Source organism: Agelaius tricolor, unplaced genomic scaffold, assembly GCF_023055355.1.
Source record: "Agelaius tricolor isolate 1412-34295 unplaced genomic scaffold, bAgeTri1.0.p SCAF_1, whole genome shotgun sequence".
Lineage (NCBI taxonomy): Eukaryota > Metazoa > Chordata > Aves > Passeriformes > Icteridae > Agelaius > Agelaius tricolor.
In genome coordinates this window covers 81,315,627-81,337,026 of record NW_027269261.1, presented here as the reverse complement: position 1 = coordinate 81,337,026, position 21,400 = coordinate 81,315,627, and positions in this window count along the sequence as shown.

Here is a 21,400-nt window from a genome sequence, read left to right as displayed (position 1 = left end):
CCTCCCCCCAATAATTCTTTATTAACTCATGAGTTCCCATTCCAGACACAGAGCCGAGGTTTCTCCCCTTTTGCTTTCCTTACATCAATGCAATTCTGTGGGTCCCAAATGAGCAACACCAGATCTGTACCCTTCTGCTGTAGCAAAGAGTCAGTCCCATAAAGCAAACCCAGTTAATATAACTGAGATGTTTCCTTTTGAACACAATGGGAAGCAGCTGTTCAAAGTATAACAGATAATAGGGAAAATTTTCAAATTTCTGATCCCGTGAAGGGGGAAAAGCATTGCAGCAAGCAGATAATAAATATTCCTTGTCTTTATCCATTCCCTACCAACATTTCTCTTCCCACTCATCTTCTTTCTACAAAGTTTTCACACAAAGTCTCTTATGGGCAGAGATTCTGATCTTGTTTTTACTGCTTTTACACTGCCTCCACTGTTAATTTCTGTTCATTTCTCTTGAGTTATTTAAGCATTAGCAAGAACAGACTCAGGCTCTCTGTTGGGCTGGGATTTTCTCTTTTTTTTTTTCTTTTACTTTTTAAATTTGATGTCCCAGCTGATTCTAAACAGATGGCTTTTTTCATTTCAGGAGTAGCTTAAGTCTGTGCTCTCCAACATACAGCAGTTATCAGTTAATGAGATGACTTGTACCCTTGTCCACACTTGCAGCACTACGGCTGCTTAAATGAGCTGATGTGCTGCAACTGAGGATTAAACCATCTCTTTCAATCCTGCATGCACTGCAGCACAAGCTACTCACTCCAGCAACCACAGAAGCAATTGCAGTCCTGGGAAACCAAGATGAGCAGAAGCTCTTGTGCATTAAAGGTAAAGCAACTTCAGCAGTAGAAAAATGAAAAGAGGAACATATCCTCTCCCTGCTGTTCAGATGCTGCTGAAATCCCCTACCATTTTCTTTTCAATTATATACTGTTTTAGGTATTTTCACATCCTTTTTTAATCCACCCACTCATGCTTCATTTTTGTAAGGTGGACTGTGAACCTGCCATAGTTGAAAAGGGTACCCCAAAACTCATGTCTGTAGACTACACCATTCTAAAGCCATCCACAAAGAGTATAGGAAACACGTTCTAGTAAAAGAAAAAAATTCCTTATGTTGGAGTACAATCTTTGGGACTTCATGCTTCCAGGGTGAGGTAACCACTCTGGTACTATGAAGCTCAAAGTAAGGCTACTTTTATAGTAACGCTGCATTTGTTCACACCACAAGGAACCCAGAAATTTTGGCAAAATGGTTACAGAGGTTTTAATCCAAGTTTCACCCACCCTAATATTCAGCTATAAATGACTACCTGGCCATTTAAATTGGGGAGCTGAAGATAATTACATACATCTTTTGCTTGTTATTGATTACAGAAACACCACAACCTAACTATTTTCACCCTAGGGCTGACTAGATTCAGATGTACCCTCTCCTTTCTATGCAGACCGTAGAAAACAAAGATGCTTTAAGGACAGCTTGGAAACTGGTGTCCATTTATCTGTGTGAAAGTATAATTTGTTCAGAGAGCCTAAATTAATTGTTCCATTTCCTTACTACAGAGATAAAATTAATAATGCTTCTTCGTATGTGAAGGCAACATTTGCACTGACGTGGTTATATTTGCCACAAGAAGAAAAATCCTCAGCAGACAAATATTTTTTTCTGTAATATGCTATTACTCCCTCCCCTGAAAAAAAAATCTGGATTAGACTTCTTTGTCTCTTTGAAGTAGAGAGCTGAGGCACAATTCTTATAAGCAGCTTTATGTAGTACAAAGATTCAGCAAGATCCCAACACAGCTCTAAGCACTATGCAGACACCTACAGCAAGACAAGTCCATATACCCATACAGCCCTGAAAGATATTTATACCAGTGCAAAATGAATGTATAACAGTGTCATTCTGGTTTGATAGTAACTGAGGTCCATCAGCTAATTAGTTGTGTACAGCACCAAAATAGTGCTGAAGAGACACAACAGTCCCTGCCCTGGCAGCTTCACAACTACTTTCCCATCCTTTTCTTGTTACACTTGTGTGAGCTCTACACACAGGCACCAAGTCTTCAGACTTAGAAAGGATTCAAAATAAAACACACCAAAACAAAAACCCCATTGTGTACTTTCTGATTAATTTTTGAGTGCACCTGAAGCAATTACAAGAGTAGTACTGGTATTCTTCATAGAGTCTGTCCCTTAATGTGCACCATAATTAGAGGAAACTTGGATCCCAACAGACATGGTCTCTAAAGATGTGAGAGATTGGTGAGGGAGGGGGGGAGCAGGGGGACAAGGAAGGTCATTAAATGTAGGCAAGGCACCTCTGCTTGCCCCTCTCAGCACAGACCAATGCAAATATGTGATCTGAAAATTAACACAGTTAGGAAGGAAACATCCCAAAGGGAGAATCAATACCCAGCAAAGGATAATGGGAACCCTGTGAAAGCAGCTGTGGTCTGCCCTCTGAACATTAGCACCTGTCGAAGACAGCAATCAATGCTTGTCAATGGGCAGCTCTCCTTACAGCTCAATTCACAGTGATCGTTAGCTGGAACCAAGGTGGCAGCATCCCATGCTGCCACATGGGGTCCCTTTCTTGCTAAATGCAGACAAACAATGACTTCCCCAAACAATTGGCATTGATCTTTTTAATCTTCTGATTTGGCTTTTTGCAGTATGCAAGGAGGATCCGTAGAATCCACAACTAGAAATTAAGTTATTCAGCCTAATTTCAGAGTGTGTCAAGGCATAACAGGCACTTCAATTCAGCCACAGCAAGGAATTTGGGTTTAACCATTTCCATCAGCCATGTTTTTCTTGTACTTCATTATTATTGAACCTTATTTATTACCTTTCCAAGAACAGTGGAAAAGCTGGAGATGCCCCAAGCAGGTTGGTATTTTAATTATTCTCCACAGGACAGAAAAACTTTGCAGGCAGTGACCTTTACATCTCAATTGCATCACTGAAGACTGTCTTGTCACAGCTTTTGTGCACAACTCCATACAATCACACTGTGAACATAGTAAAAAGGGGGAAAAAGGATGTAAGTAAAGAATCATCTCTTTCATGGGGTCCATTGGACAGGATGAGGAATTAGCCTGATGTAGTAAGCAACAGGTCCTGAGAATATTTCTTTCATTCAGAAGAACCTTCTTGTCTCTGGTACAAGTAAAAACAAACAATATCAAAGTCTGCACATTTTTTAGAAATTTTAAGCATGTCATTTCGACCCATGACTGTATGAATCCTCCTAATAATCTACAAATACTGTTCTACTTCAGTATCCCAAGATAGTGTGAAATACATGCAATAAACTGAACTCCAAGGAAATCAAAGCCTCATTCCTCCTCATTCCTCCTCCTATGTGACTACTCACGTGCTCAAAACTAGAAGTGGGCTTCATTACGAGTCTATTAATCTTCTTTAAATACTAAGACAGAAGAATGTCTCCAGAAGTTTGCAGGAAAACATAATAGCCACCAAAAATTACTCCAGATCTCGTGGTTCCCAGTCCCTTGCTCTCAATATAATAATATTCTGTTTCCCACTAGAGAACCCAGTAGCATTAACAAACACAGAAATGCAGAAATGCAGATTGAGCTTACTGGGATGCCAGCAAGGGCGCTGAAAGGTAGACAGCTGAGCAGTGTACTGGAAAATGACCAGATATATTTAAACTGGCACGATCCAGTTAGCTACATTCTGAACTGATGCCAAAAGTTCAGGGGCATTGTGAGCACATCTTACATAAGGGACACACGTTTCTGCCATCTACTCCTGCTACTGAGCACAGCTGAGTGGAGAGCAGGGAGCAGAGGGCAGAGGATATCCTAGATTGTTCTTTCAAACCTGACACAGATTTCCATTTTGTCACGTTCTTAGCATGTGTGTTTATTTTCCTTGAATATTCAAGCATTTGGAGCTTTACAGTTGCCAGAGCTTATGAAAAGTGCATATTTAGCTCAAAGAGTTCCCAGATGTGAATTTCAAAATGACACTGTGTTGATTAGCTATAGAAGGCAGCCAGTCAAAGAGCAGGAGCAACAACATGTGACTTGGCATTCCCCAGCCAGCCAGAAAATAGTCACCCATTTAATTTTTCATGAATTTTCCAAAATCTGGGAATACAGCAAAAGTTAAAGGCAGGAACAAATGTTTCTGTTTTCTAATCTGCACTTAATGTCTTACCTTATCATCACTACTATTTTGCCTCCTCCTTATGGGAAGGGGTCATGAGAAGACCTATGGGGTCACTGGAAAACAGTTTCCAGGATTTATTAAAGGTTCCTCCTTAACTAAAGTTATCACACTATGAAGACACCTGGGGCTCTGCCCCACCTCTGGGGAAAAAAATGAAATTACAGTGAAATGCCTTTATTTTCTCTAAATGTTATGCATTGTTTGCAGCTGATCATTCATCATCACAGCTCCCCCCATGAATGATTCATGAGGGGACAGCTGTTCCCAGGGCCTCTGCTCCTGAGCTGCACATACCACGGGAGGCTTCCCCAGGCTGGCTATGCCAGAAGCCGAGCACCTGAGAAGTGCTAATGCTTCTTCAGCTCAAAGGCTATCATTTTTTCAAATGAAGGCCTTCAAATGAAGGCCACAATGCACCCAAACAGTTCAATTAAGGGGTATGGAATGGGTAAGTAGGTAATACAGAGAAATAAAAAATGTTCCAAAGCGTACAATAAGCCAGACCCCTGAAAATACTGGGATTAAATATTCTGTAGAGGACTCTTCCAGTTTCTGCAAAATGCATGCATAAAACACACAAAACTGCATTAAAGTGCTGACATGTTCTGCAGATACTATTTGGTTTGTGTCTTATTTTTCAAGAAAAGGATAGAATTTAAACTGTAGGCACTACAAAGGACAGAGTAAAGGCAGTTTTCATATCCATTTCTGATTTTCTTCTGAGTCTTCTCTTTGTATAACAAGCTGTATGTCCCACACATTCATGAACGGTGTATATAGCACTTTCTACTGCAGGCAGAACTAAACTTCTTCTAATGAGGCTTTCCTGCTTTCAATTAATGGTAATTTGAAAACAATATCTTCCCTCTCTCTTTACCATTACCTCAACTGAAGAAGAAAGGCTTAAGATAGATAGAATTTTTTGAAATCTACTCAAAAATCACAGTTGGTAATATCACAGTAATTGTTATTGTAAATCAGCTATTTTTTAAACAAAATCATGATTTTGCCCTAAGAAAATGGGAAACTGGCAGTAGAAGTGAAATGACAAACAATTTCTGTACTATGTTTAATGTTGCACAAATCAGGAACATATCTGATACCTTCTTCTTCTCCTTTGTGTCCTTGCCCTTTTCAAAAAAAAGCAAGGATAAATTTCTTCCAGGATTACACTCTACTGGCAATTTTAGGAAGTCCCTAGACCCTAACAACTGCACTGAAAAAAGAGTGGTGCCACTCTTTCAAGCTCTACCAAAAAAAGAAAAAAAGAAAAGGAAAAAGATCGGATTGCCAAAATCTAATGCCATTTCTAATAAATAGCACAGATGTTTAAAATACAGAGAAAATGCTACTTAGAATTTGGAGTTTGAACTCTTTGAAACTGCTTTGTTTGGAAGAAGCATCAGGCACTGATATTTCGAAATAATAGTTCCTAACTGGAAAGCTTCAAAATCTGCAGTCCAAGTTTGGAATTCACATGTCACTTCCTTCTTTAAGGAAGAGTAGTTGAGAACAATGTAGAATGGGATTAACCATTTATTTTTAACCATACAGCTTTTGTCTAGGTGTTCTTTATCCTTTTTGGCTGGTGTTTTCTCTCAGCCTCATTCTGACTTTTCACTCATACCACCACACTCAGCCTACAAAGTATTGAAGGTTATTTATACCACAATCATTTGTTATACAGAAGTGGGCAAGGGAAACTCAGTTGTTTGCATATGCAGGAGGACAATTTAAAATAGAATGAATTTCAGATGCAGTGCTGGGATTCTTTACCATGTCTTCATAAGAGATGTACAAACCACTTAGTTTGCAGCAAACAAGGTTACAAGTCACACATCATACATACACTGGAATTACATGGTTTGTGGTAGACCTCTCTGACAGAGCCAAACTCTGTTCTCAATCTCCGGAGACAATGGGCTTGTGTTGATATAAAGTTGCAGAATTTGACTTTAAATCAGTAAGCAGAAACACCAGACAAAAAACAACAGGCCTCTGCAGACATATGTCATTGATCAGGTATTACTTGCACATGGAAATTTTTTTAAGTTACAGAAGAAAACCTTTTGTTGATTCCAGAAAGACCAATACTATGTCTAGGCAACCAAATGTTAACTATCACCCTGAAAACAGCAATGGTCACCTTTGATGTAAGGGAAGAGAACCATGGGAGGGTTTCCCTGGGGAAGAGGCAACGTTTCCAGCCACCTTTTTTCCCATTAACAACACTTAGTGCAGTTCAAATTCCTCATCACAGAGACATATGGCACCAACACCATCATACCCTGCTTGCAGCTAGCCACCAGCTGGTTTTGACTGCATTCACCACCTCTCACTGAGTCCAGCTGTCCAGTCAGATTTTACCCACTGGACAGTGCACCCATCTGAGCCCAGAGCAGCCAGTTTCTCCAGGAAAATGCTTTGGGAAATGGTGTCAAAGGCTTGACTAAAGTCCACGTAAACAACACCCACAGCCTTTTCCTCATCCACTGATCACCTTGTCATAGAAGGAGGTCAGGCTGGTCAAACGAGCTGCCTTGCATAAGGCAGCCTGATCACCTCCCTGTCCTGCATGTGCCACAGGATAGCACTCGGGATGATCTGCTCCATCCACTGACATTCCTCAGTACCTAGGTCAGGCTAACAGGACTGTAGTTCCCCATATCCTCCTTCCATCACTTCTTGTAGATAGGCATCACAATGTCTAAGCTCCAGTTAACTGCAACCTCCCCAGCTGACCAGACTGCTTACAAGTAATTGAAGGTGAGCACTTCCACCTGCTCCTTCTGTACACTTGGGTGGATCCCATTGGGCCCTGTCTGTGTCTAAGTGGTGTAGCAAGTTGTTAATTATTTCCATTTTTATTTTTCCACTGGATTATGCAGCTGCATTCTGCTCTCCATCAATGTCTTCTAGCTCAGGGGCCTGGTTAACCCTGAGAACAAATGGTTTTATGGCAAAAACTGAGGCAAAGAAGGCATTATTACCTCAGCCTTTTCCTTATTCTTTATCACTATGTTTTCCCCTACATCCAAAATCCATGGAGATTGTCCTTAGCCCTCCATCTGTTGCTCATGTATTTATAGAAACACTTTTTATTGGTTTTGATGTCATTAACCAGATTAGGTTCTAGCTGGGCTTTGGCCCTTCTAATTTTCTCCCTACATAAACTCATGACATCCTTGTACTCATCCTGACTTGCCTGCCCCTTCTTCCAATGGTCATAAACACATTTTTTTACCTGAGTACCTGCAAAAGCTCTCTGTTCAGGCAAGCCAATCTTCTTTCCCACTGACTCATCTTTTGGCACATGAGGATGGCCTGCTCCTGTACCTGTGGGATTTTCTTCAAGAATGTATTTTCTTGAAGAAAGTTTTCCTGGACTCCTTCACCCTTCAGGACATCTTTCCAAGAGAGCCTGTCAACCAGGCTTCTAAATAGGTCACAGTCTGCCAAGGTGGCACTTCTGCTGATCCCCCTCCTTACTTTTCCAAGACTAAAAAATTCTATCATTTTGTGATTGCTGTGCCCCAGATAGCCTGTAACCATCATGTCACCCATTAATCCTTCTCTGTTCAGAAATATAAGGTCCATCAGGGCACCTTACCTAGCTGGTTCACCCATCAGCTCTCAGGAAATTAAAGCAACCAGCCCTGTTGTAGACCTCTATACCCATAACTGAACTGTTCTTGTGTGTTCTAAGAGAGATCCTACAGGGGTTTCCTCAATTGAAAATTGATGAAGAAAAAAAGAAAAAAATTCTGTGTACGTAATGAGCAAGAGTGGAAATTTTTTGAACCAGTTAGCACAGCAGCATGTTCACAGTGTCTTATGAAATATCTGTGGACTTTAGGCATTGTTCTGTGATGCCTAATAAAACTTATATAATCTATATGTATAAACCTCATATATATGACAAAATAAAAAATTGAAATGTTAGTTTTTCTTACAGCAACACTCTACATTTTTTTTCCTTGCAAAGCTTAGATTTCAGTTCCCACAGTGAGTAATTTTAAATCCTTACTTGAACACAGTAAATATTTGAGAAAACTCTGGAATAATTAATTCAGACAGATACATGTGTCAGAAAAAAATCCAGCTGCATTAAGGTCAGTTGGAATGGGAATGATTTTGTAGGTGCTGTTGTTCACCACCTAAAACATCACTTATCTTTCTGAAGAACTTGTCCTAGAATAATGCCAGACACATTTTCCATAATACCAGTAGGCTTCTATGCATATATTTATATCCAGATTGTCAACTCTATGTTCAGTCATTTGCAGAGATGTTTGTGTGCCATGGCCCTTTTAAAGGCTAATTCCTGCAGAACAACTAACACACTGCATACTAACCTATTGCCAAGCAGCACTGTGGGGGACAAAACTCACCACTCAGCTGAAACTACTTCAGATCCACTCTGCCTTTGTGAATGTACTTTCTGTATAGTAAGAGGCAAAGAAAACTGTAAAGCAGAGATTGGACTAAAGTACTTCCAAATATCATTCCTCTAAATCTATCACAGAATCACAGAATGGGTTGGGTTGGAAGGGATCACAATGGCCATCTGGTCCAACATCCCTGCTTTAACAGAGTCATCCCAGAGCAGACTGCACAGAATTATGTCCAGACAGTTCTTTAATGTCTCCAGTGAGGAAGACTCCACAGCCTCTCTGGGCAGTGCTTGGTCACATGTAAAGTTCTTCCTCAAAACGAAGTTGGATCTCCTGTGTATCCATTTCTTCCCTTTGACTCTTGTTCCATTGCTTGGCACCACCAGGAGGACTCTGGCTCCACCCTATTGAGGACCTGCCCTCAGATACTTAAATGCATTGATGAGATATACGCTCAGTCACCTCTTCTGGAGCCTGAATATGCTCAGCTCCCTCACACTTTCCCCATGAGGGATGCTCCAGTCCTTTAATTGTGTTTGTAGCCTCTGCTGGACTCAGTCCAGGAGTTCCATGTCTCTCTTGTACTGAGGAGCCCTCCCTGAACCTGCTGGAAATGCTCCTCCTAATGCACCCCTCTAAGCCAAAAGGACACACTGCCAGCTCATGGACAGCTTATTGTCCCCAGGTCCCTCTCCACAGAGCTGCTTCCCAGCAGGCCAGCCCCAGCCTGTGCTGGTACCCAGGGTTATTCCTGCCCAGGTGCAGGGCCCTGCATTTGCCCATGTTACATTTGAAACTGTTCCTCTCTGCCCCACTCTCAAACCCACTGAGGTTCTTCTGAAGGGCTGCAGAGCCCTCTGGGGTATTGGCTGCTCCTCCCAGCTTTGTGTCAGCTGGGAACTTGCTGAGGAGGCTTCTGCCCCTTCATCCAAGTCATTAATAAGTTAAACAATATTGAACCCCGAGGGACACCACTAGTGACAGGCCTCCAACTAGACCCCAACTAGACTATCCTCTGGGGTCTGCTGTTCAGTCAATTCTCAATCCACCCCACTGTCCACACTTCCTGAGCTTGCCTGCGGGGACATTGTGAGAGACATAGTGGTGATGCAGTAGATGAGACAAGAGCCTGTCTTCCTGCAGAAACCTGAGGATTTATTTACTGTCTGTTATAACTAGGCTGTTCTAACAGTTCTCCCATCTGAGGTGAGGTAATGCCTGGGCTCACCTCTTGATCATGTGAATTGTCTTCCTCTAATACACTTTTCCACATAAAATACTAATATATTTGTCTTTATGATTAATATACTTGTAAATTATAAAATAATACAATTCATTATATAGCCCACACAACAAACTCAATTGAAGACAGTGTGAGCTAAAATAAACCCCAAGCAACTCTGACAATTTAGCAATGTCTGTGCACTGTACTACTCTTAAGTAAAAGCCCACACATGAAAATAGAACATGAAGAACCTTTCCTGGGGCTTTACAGCAACAAGGGTTTTACTGCCAGGAACAGCACAGTTCTCAGCCATGTTCAACAGTTGTGCAACACTGATTTGGAGCAATATCAGAATGGGATCCCCGCTTTGTGACAAAAATAGGGCTGACAAAGTTCTGGAAGGTGACAAAACTTAACAACAGATACAGCATGTGGTGAAAGGGAACGCTACTTGGAGGATAACGTAACACTCACAGCATTGCCGCTTGCAGGAATAGAGATGTTATTCCTGCCCACCCCCCCAACACAGACACACTCACACATTGTAATGAATCCCAGATTAACCACTACGTTATTCCAGCAGATTCAAAGGGCTGTTGGAGAGTAGAAGGCTGTGGGGGTGGTTGTCCTGCTGCTAACAGTGCCAAAGAGTTGCCTCATTTCACTGGAGAGAAGGCATTCCAACATTACACTAATAGAAGGGCTTTAAAAGCCTCTTTTCCCATGTATGCTGTGCTTGCTATCAAGAATGCAGGTCTCAAATATCAACCATTTCAGGTTATTTCAATTAACAGTCCACTACCTGGTGTGCATGGCCAGGCACTCAAAACCCACAGAATGATTCAAACTATGCACACTTCAATGGAGAGACATACCCTGACTTCCATCCTGGCTCACATGGGCTGAGGGTCAGGCTCTAAGAGTCTGCACATGACTGGTAATTTTTAAATTATTACAATGAAAGGAAAGACTGCCTTTTTAATGTCCAAGCACAACAGCTGCAATGTCACTGAGGTTGCGTTCTGAGATGCTCCTAAACTGCAGCCCAAATAAGCATCTTAATGATACTTTGAAAATATGTAAAGCACTTCTTTCATATGCAATGACAATTCTGTCTGGTCATATTGTCTGTTTGTCCAGCCAGAACAGAATTAGAATTCATGAAATGGATTCTACTCTGATTCACACAACGTGCAGCTACAGTAAAAAAAGAAGGTTACACTGTGTGTAAATAAGGGGAGACTTGGACTACTTTATTTGTGACAATGAGCTTACAATTAGATAACACCTTTCAGCCCCATGGAATCTCCAGGTTCTCTGAAAAGTGATGTGTTACACAAGGCTCTGCTTTATTTACATGCATCAACTGTTTAACAGTTCTCAACCAGCCACTTCAGAAATTTCATACAATAACAAAACCTTTTATTAAAGTGATTAAAGAAAATTAAAGAAATTTTAGGGAAGCAGACTACAACTACCTGTACAGGAATTTGGGCAGTATGCAAGAACTCCACCTCCACTCCTGTAAGAAATACCTTTGGAGCCTTTAATGAGCACACATAATGATGGTCTTGTCTTGTTACCATGTAGACAAGACAGCTTATCTGGCATAGTGTCCCAAAGGTCAGGACACAGAGGTGAAAGCAAATAGTGGTCCTAAAAGTGTGCTGCTGACTCAAAGAACTATCATTCCTTAGTTGCAGTAATTCTTATGTCTAATTGTATGTATTGTAATGACTAATTTTGTTGTATATTTAAACTTCAATATATTAACAATTATATAGTATGAAAAAGATATGTGGTGCTAAACCAGTAACAAAATGTAGGCTAGCTTCTTAATAAAAGATAAATAAAATAAGTTCATTAGGGTGCACAGCATTGTCTACTGAAGCCACTTGTCTCCACAGCCAAGGTCATGCAAGTTAGCACTATTGACAACTCAAAGGAAGCAAGTGATGACCTAAATGCAACACAGAAGAAAAGAATAATTGACAAAGCAGTAATAGCTGACTGTATTAGTGGGAGGTGAATTAGGAACAGAAAAATGAAGCAATATTACTTTCCAGCAAATTTCTCATATTCCAGCAACCCAGACCAGTGTAAATACAGCATCATCTCAGAAAATATCTGATGTATCCCAAGGTTATAATTGCTGTCACTGGTAGACACTTGGCTTTTGTGGGTTCTTCTGGAGCATGTGAAGTGTTATGCAGGAAGATATGAGCTTGTCAAAAGTTTTTCCAGTCTGAAAGACAATCCACCACTAATTTATAAACTGATAAAGGGAAAAAAAAAAAAAAGGAACAGCTAAATTCCAAAACTCTTGCCTTTTTGTAAGTAATGTCTTGCTATATAAATTAAGACAACCTAATGAATGATGTCTGCTTGTCAGCATTCTGCATTCTGCACATTTCCTCATACTAATAGATTCATTAAAATGTGGAGATCAGAGAAGTCTTTAGCTCTTCCCCATCCTGGCCTTTCACTTGGTTTTACCTAGAAAAGGCAATTGTTCATTTTCTTCTTTCTTTCAGTGACAGTCCCTGTACTTAAAATAAGACCTGGAGAACAGGGTTCAGGGGAGAGGAGAGGGATGCTAATATAAAGTACTGAGAAATTTTAAGAGGCCTCAGCTGCTCATTAGATGACATCTACACAGCCACCAGTGTGCAGGTGAATAAGGGAGGTATATCTTAGGGACAAGCAACAAATCAAGTGTAAGACTCCAGTGATCAGATGGAGAAGAGGCCCCCGGGAAATGGCAGCATGGTCCTTGATAGTAAAGTGATTTCAGGGAAAACGTATGGATGCCAGCATATGGGTGTGCCATCTGACTCCTTATTATATTTTAAAGGACAGGTCTGGTAATATCATGAGGTTATAATGCTACAGCAGTCCACAGCATATGTGCTTCTCCCCCAGTAATACTTTTGTCTTCTTCACACACCTATCAGGCTGTGTCTGTCTGATTGACTACAGCAAGTGACTTTGGCAGGGCAACACGCAGCCCTGAGGAGGAAGGCTACAACATATTAATATCAGAATGTAGTTGATTACAATATGAGCCACTGAAAGTGAGCTGACTATAGCACAAGGCCTGAAGAATGTGGCTGTCTGCAAGGTCCCGCCGGGAGAATGCATCTATCTATACATACAGTGTGTGCCTGACCCCAGGCAGCTGTCATGCAACTGGAGTGCTCTGATGGAGTTGTCACCTATCAAACCATTGTATTGCCATTATTGTGGGTTTAACTACACCTCCTGTTAGCAGCTAACTAACCTTTCTCTCCTGCGAGGGAGGAGGAGGAGGAAGAAGGAGTCTCACTGGGTTTGTTAAGTTTGTGAATCTCCACCTTGACAGAAAGTTTCATCCTTCAACTGGCAAATGCCATTCAGCTCTTGTACTCAAGGGAGTGATTCCATTATTAAGAATCTGATTTATTTTGAATAACCCTTCTGCTGTTTATATAGGAACACCCTGAACATTATAATCTAAAAAAATCCCTAAGGGTAATTTTTTTTTAAGAAATATACTGTCTGGGATTTTTTGAATAGTGAACTGTAATCAAATGAGGTGCATTTTCTATATCTGATGTCTTACAAGACAGCATTGAAGTGTATGGAGTTTTTGTTTTCTGCTTCTGAAATACACAAGCAGCATTTAAATAATAAAGCATTACAAAAAATAGATCTAAATAAATTCTTAATAAAGAATAACCAGTCCTGCAACTAGACCTATCAGGCCCATCCTTTCTGAAAGCCAAAGAGTCCACCTGCTGTGAGCTAACTGCTATATTTATATCTGTATCAGACTGGGATTTGCCAGTTACTCTCTGCCAGTTGACGGAGCTCAGCCCTGCACGGTCTCAGAGGGGATGCTTAGGATAACTCTGCATGGGGCTGTGGCCACGCTCCAGCTGGTGCAGCATGCCTTCCCTTGCCCTGCTCCCCTTTGGAGCACTGGGCCCTTTCAGGCAGTCATCTTCTCCTCAGAGGAGCAGCCCACTGACTTTCAGCTCTCACCTTCCCTGTCCAGATCTCCTGCCCCAAAGGTTTCACAGGGAAGCATTAGTTGGCCTCACATCACTTTCTTCAGCACTTGTACATGGGGGTCCATTTAAACATCCCCAGTTGGAGCTTTGGATATCACCCTCCATACCTCCAGATCAAGAAGTCTGAGCCTTTTCTTCTTCAGCTGTATGAGCTATTAGTATGTGAATGTTTTGTCCCTTTCTTCCCCTAAAAAAGAAAGCTTTAAATGTTATTTGCTTTGGATTCTGAGAAGCACAAACTCTACCACATGGCAGACACATGTGAATCCATATGCTAGCATGTCTGTAAAGCCGAGAGAGATTAAAGCCTGAAGTTTCTATTAAATGCTCTCCTTTTTCTCTTGCATGCAACATTTTTAGATCAAGCTCTAAATGTTCACCGACTCATGAATATTTTCAAGCCAGCTCTGTTCACTGTGATAAATCATACTGCTTGTATGTTGGTTTAGTGACAGATAGTTACCTGAAAGCTTCTAATGTAAAATAGTTTATGGCCATCTGAGGGAAAAAAAAAATATGTGATCTTTGCCTGACTGCTGGAACAGTATGACAGAGGAAACATACTGTATTCAAGCTCCATAGCGTGCCAACTTTCTTTCTTTCTTCTAGAAATGGACAGAACTGAAAGGAAAATGACTGCTGGCATATTGTGAAAGTACTTCCAAGCTTCAGTGATAGATGCAAACACAGACAAAACCCTTCACAGGCAATGAAAAGTTTTGCAAAGAAAGCTGAAAAACATCCTATGAAAGAAACAGAACTATCATGGTTAGTCCTTCCAACAAAAAGAAACAAACGGTCTCTAGGCCTATGTTCCAGAGTCAGATTTATTGTAGTTTCTAAGCCAAATATAGATATTAAAGGATGTTATTCACAGTGTAAAAACTGCATATCTTATTTGAAGCAGTGTAAAAAAAAACAAAACAAAACCAAATTTTCTTCTTTTACAGACCTTTTACAAGGATGGCATTGTCTCCAGAAAGCCAGTTACCTTGAATCACCTCACACGACCATGGTGCATACAGACCAGCACTTTTCTGACAAGGTATACCCTGCATGAACTGCCCTGTGATAGCAGCTTGGATGTAGATATCACACATCTGTAAAGGTAGGACAGTCCCATTTAGCTGATCCCTATTGGCCATCAAATTCAACCCTCAAGTTAGAGGTCCCTCTGGGATGAGGAAACAGTTGTCTTCTGTTCAGGGGAAGAATGAGAAGAAAACTACCCAGAGACACCAGAGAGTGGACATTCTTCCTCATGATGTTGATTGAGCAGCAGCAACTTTTTACTGGAGTCTTTATCAGATGTCTCACATGCCCCACACCTGTGATAATGTGATAATGAAAACAGAGTTCTTGCATTTCTTCCTCTGCCAATTCTTTTTTCCTAAATCAGTTTGAAATGCCAAATTCTTGGCATAAAATAAGGCATCCCCCAGTTCTGGAGAAATATGAAATTTCATTCCTTTGGGATAGTAATTTAAGAAGTAATGGAAAAAATCCTCTCCCACTGCTGGGTGGAACTGCATTAGCATAATATACGATTTTGCACTTAGCCTAAAAAAATGTGTTTCTTTTCTTGATTAGGAGCAAATCACATTACACCTCCATAGCAGGGGGTTGAAACTAGAAGATCTATAAGGTCCCTTCCAACCCAAATCATCCTGTGATTCTAAGACAGTTATAGTATCATCATTAATACAGCATCGGTCAGAATATTTCAGCTCTGAGTTCTGAGTAAGACCTGATAAATATTTCTAGTGGGGTGAAAAGAAATTTCACTATCTATTTTAATGATGAAAGTCCACAAACACAGACTCTTTTATCCAAAACAATCGAAGGGAATAAACTATCAATATGATTATCAGTGAGATCTGCACATTAACTCCCAGTAGATGCCTTTGAAAATATTAGTCTGAAGAGCTCAGCCAAGAGTGAAATTTTGCTCAGTAAATCCAGAAAACACCACTAACATCAGTTGCAGTTGCACTGAGTGGGAAGGATGAAGGGTAATTACAGTCCCAGCTGCCAATTCACCTCAGTTGCAAGTAATCATGATTTGCACTGGAATTAGGAGATGGGGAGACACAAACACTCTGAAAATCAAGCCAATTTTATTAAATGCTAAAACATGGACATAAGCACTTCATCTGTGTTTGAAAATCTTCACCTCAGTGACTAGGGAAGGTCACTAAGACTGCACAGGGATGTGAATCTGGATTATTGGGATGCACTAAATCTGCACAGGGATGACACTAAGATTATTGTGATCCCCAACAAGCTGACTATGCCTCCTCTTTTATTAAAAATATCATAAAGCACTTTGGTCCCTACCCAGATTACTACTTTTGCATCTTTTATAATTAGATAATGCTAACAATGAACTTTGCATAATTACCTTTTTTTTTACTTAAAGTTATATGTATTTGTAGTAAAAGTACTGCTGTTTATGACACAATTATTACACTATTCTTTACTAAAGAACTTATTACCACTGTTCTTTACTAAACTACCCAGTTGTTGTTCTTTTATATATATCTGATAAACTAGTGTATTATTAAAACAGCCCTTCTCATAGAAAGTGTTATTTACAGCACAAGAGCAGATTAGACCAGAAATCTACCACCATGTGTATCTTTTAGGGAACCTCTGCAGGGATAAAAGAAGACACATGTCTCTGCAAGTGCACCACTTCATTCCTGCCTCCCAGTCCTCTGTGGTGTCCAGTGTTGCCCACAGAGGTGCCCTCCCAAAGCCCTGGTGCTCGGCACTCCAAGCAGGTTCCCAAGCCAGCCCTACAACAGCCGCCGCGTACAATTGCTGTTCTAATTTAGAGGAAACTCCATCCTGGAGTATTCATTATAGTAAATAAGGAGACAAGACACTTAAGGCAAAAAATAGAGCTCTACCGTGTCACCCACCATTCTTAGAATCAAAAGTCATTTTCATAATGTACCACCGCACATGACCATCAAAACAGAAATGGCAACTGGAATCAAAGAAATTTCTTAGGGAGAAAAATCAGTTTTAATGTTTTGCAAAGCTTTTGGCTCAATGGCTTATTGATAACATGCAACATTTCTCTCACACCATTCTGCACATTTATCAGAATATTTTCAATAGAAAACACCCTATTGCTTTCAGTGGCCTGAGGCCAGCTTTGAAGCAGTCATGTTGGCCTTACTAAGCAACCAATATCTTACAGATAATCACTCAGAAAGCTTCAGTCCAGAGCAACTTATTGTTCTCATAATTGTCATATCTGATCACCTTTAAGAGCAGATTATTTGGAAGCAGTAGGTAAAGATTAATAAATTAATGCCTTAAATAAACACACCTGCATTTTTTCCACAGCAAACACTGCTGATCACTGATCTGTATCTAATCTCTTCCTTTCAGTGAAGCATAAATTCAGCAGTGATTTGGACCTCAATCCAGATTTGAAAGTTAGATATTTAATAGGCCAAACTAAGTCCATGATATGCAGACATTTGGAATTCAAGAAAAACATATGACTAAGAACAATGTTATCTCTTTTTTAACCTTAGCCCCCCTCTTTGGAATTTTTTCAGCTTGACAATTTCAACCTGCCTCAAAACCAGTCACCATAGAAAGCAATACATTTCTCTATTACTGACAGTCTTTGCTTTTTATTCTTGAGAGTTAAAACAAAAAGCATAGAGTAAGGGAAAGGGAAAGAAAAAAGTTTTCCCCAGAATCATCTTATTAAATTATCACCCTACAGTAACTGAGCTAATTGCTTTTAACCTATGATTCTGTATTGTCATTTTACCTTTGCTGACTGTTTTCTAAGAAAAAACAGTTTCCCAGAAAAAACACTCCACCACTTAAGAGTGATGTAGTCCTTCCTTAAAGGAGAGGTAAAGTACCCTGGTCCTTCTCCAGAGTGAGTTTTAAGGATCTGAAGTTTAAGATCAAAGTTTAAGAGCACATCTCTTATTGTCAGTTTCCACTATCCTACAGTGGAAACTATCAGGTGAGTAATTATGAAGAGTATCTAGAAAACCCCTCACTTGGACTCTATGGGAAACATCTCATTACAGCCACCTCCCAGGCTTCTCTGGACACAGGCATTTATCTAATATTCCAACATAGCCATAAGTCACAAATTTGAAGCAGTAACTAATTCAGGTAAATTTAGGAGCAAGGTCAGGAAAAAGGAGAAAAACATGCCAAAAGTCAAATTGTGTTGTCATGATGGTTGATCATAGGCTTAAAATACACAAATGTAGACCTGTTGTCCTGCAGAATTTTTAATATAATGCTGTCACACACTTCCTAGCCACAGAGATCACCACTCAAGTACTCCAACATTGTTATTATCACATGGAAAATGTTACAGAAAAAAAAGTGCCTTTTTATTACCCAGTCTGCAAAATTCTCCTCAACTAACTCAAGGGAGAGTGGCCTTAAGCTGAAGGAGAGTAAGTTTAAACTAGATATTGTGTAAAATTTATTTACTGGGAAGGTGATGAGGCATTGAAACAGGTTGCCCAGAAGGGTTGTGAACTGCACATCCTTGGAAGTTTTCAAGATGAGGATGGATGGAGTTCTGAGCAGCCTGGTCTAGTGAAAGGCTCCCAACCCATGGCAGGAGCTTGGAACTAGATGATGTTTGAAGACCCTTCCAACCCAAACCATTCTATGATTCTATGTGCAATATCAAGCATGCTGTGACAGGAAACATCCTTCAGACAGGTTTATACAATTCCACACACAGTCATAGTGAATCAATACATGGGACATAGGGATACATGTAGACCTTACTGTTCCCCTTTCAGGTACATATTAGAGGCTTGGTCTCTATGAAATCAGCACATCAGCATAAATTTGTCTATACTTACACTGCACATTTTCCTGGCTTTCTGTATACAGAGAAAATACTTGTCTAGTTTAGGTCTAAAGTCTTCAGATTATTATTTTCAGACTAAATGTTGTTGTCTGGATTATGTGCAAAATGGGGACGACAATCCATGTTATTTCCATATTATAACTGAATACGGATGAGTCAGATGATTACTGTTTTCTAATAACTACATGCCTTTTGTCTTTCCAGATTTATATAGCACCATGTTGATTTTAGGATCATAGTGATTTGCCAAGGACCATTTTTTCATCAGAATTTAAAGACAAGACCCAGCAACTGGATCCCAAGAGCAATCTTGAGCACACCGACAAATTTAGTGAATAACAGATTAATAGATATAGAAATCTAAGGTAAAGATGGAAATTGCATTCAATCATTCCAGTAAAAAAAAAATATTGCCATGCTTATTTGGAAACAAATATCTAATAAAATCTACTACAATCCTCAAAGAAATTAAAGGTTATACTTTTCAGTTTGCACCTCCCCCTACTATGAATATCCCAGGATACTGTCAAAAAAGCACCAATATAAAATTCCCATTTTTCAGCTGGGGTAAATTTTGAGTGCTATCTTGCAGGACAGGAAGAGTTTGGAGCATTTCTGCAGTTGCATAAGCCTTTAGTAGCCTGCATGGGTGAAATAAATTTAACTCAGACATGTCTAGCTAATAAGTGTTCAGAGTAGTTTTCTTTCTACTAGTGTAGTGTGCAGGTGTGTCACATCCTGTTCTGATGTGACTATGCTGAGCACGAATGCCTCCCATAAAATTCATCCATGACTGTAGCAACTGTAAATCCAATTACCCCAAAATGGCTGTTGTACTTCTGAAGTTCAAGCAAACAATGCCAGGGGAGTGCTTCATGAAATCTTTTCCCCCAAATCAGGAGTCTTTCATGAAGTACAAAGAACAGGTGTGCATGTGAGCTAAGTTGTCTCTATTGTTTTATAACAAGGCCTCTCATTTTTTTGTACTTCAGCCCTGTGTCCATTAAATGTAATTCAATGGGATCATCGGAGCTTGAAAGGGCAGATCAAACAGCACGGAGAATCCCAGCTGTGCAGGGCCCAGTTCAGAGTGAACATTAACCTAGGCATTCAGCACTAATTTATTCTGCTTGATACAGGGAGATGGTCTATTTCTGTGTTGTATGTTGTCCCCACTAGTTTTTTTTACTTCTGAAAAACAGTTATAGAGATAGGTAGAGAAAGAGAGAGAGATATTTATGTGTGACAAATTAAGGTAATTTTTTATATGAGTATATGGATGCACAAATATATGTGGCAAGGAGAAATATACATCTATCTCCCAGCTAATTTTGGATATGCACAGGACTGGACTAGTATCTCAGAAGCCCCTTCAGAGGAGCAGGCTATTTCTGTTGTTATTATTATTATTATTATTATTATTATTATTATTATTATTATTATTATTACTGTTGTTGTTGCTGTTATTATCGGTAAACACAATTACTCTACAAGCTTGTATTGATGTCTCTGTGGTACCATGGCTGAAACCTGATGGCTGAGACTGTGGTGAAAGGACATTTTTTAGGCAGAAGATGCTGATCTGAAAATTGTACTGCCTAAGTAATTGTACTTTAAAGGTAAACAGTGCAACAGTGTTGAGTTGGGTTTTTTCTTTCCTTTTTAATCCACTGTTAGATAAAGTTCCAAGCAGGGATTCTACTAGCACCTGAAGACAAGAGATGTGCACAGAGTAATTTTTCAGATAGATTCTTCATGTGTATGTATGTAGCTGTATGCATATCTCTCCATTTGCAGTGTATTTTTTTTTTTAACAATGAGAGATATGCAGTAGTACAAACCTCAAGAGCTAGTCAAGAACCAAAACCTGCAATTATCCCTCAGGTAAAGGAAAGGAACAGTATGGGGATTCGTGTCCATGATGATCATTGCACAAATTGTTAAATTATGGTCTTTCTCTCTTCCTGTTCTTTGCTCTGTACCAGATTGTGCTACATTAAACATTTTGCCTGCTTTGATTTTTCCTAAGTACTGAAGTTTATTTTGGATCAGTGAGGTGAAAAACCTCTGAAAGGCTCATGAGACTCCCTAAGCCCGAGAGTCCAGCACTTGCACCTGCCAGGATCACTGTTTCCTTCAACAGATTGCTAACTTGGAAATTTAGCAGACACATTTCTGCATTTAATTCCTTCCCTTCCTTAACATGAAAAGAAGCAGTATTGTGTAGGTAACATGTAATCAAAGGTTTCACTTGTCAGATTAAGTGGATTGTGATTTTTTTCAGAAGTGAAAGAAAGCTGCAGAAAACTCTGTCTGCACTGCACAATCCCTCAGGTACACAGAGACAGTAGTTAGCTTGTCTTAGAGAATGTTAGAAGGATTAAAAGACTAAATAAAATAGGGGGGAAAAAAGGAGTTGCTCTGATTAAGGAAAGCAGTGGTTGCATGTGTGTTTGTTTAAATCTTTACAGTCACGTTAAAAGCCTAATTACTTTTTAGTTAAGGATTCAGGTTCTACTGAGGACAAGAACTATGAAGAGACAAAACTAATTAATGCAAAATATTCAAAGTCATGGAGCACAAAAAACTCTTCAATATCCATTTCCCTTAGACACATTTACATTAGTGAAAGGTACATCCAATAATA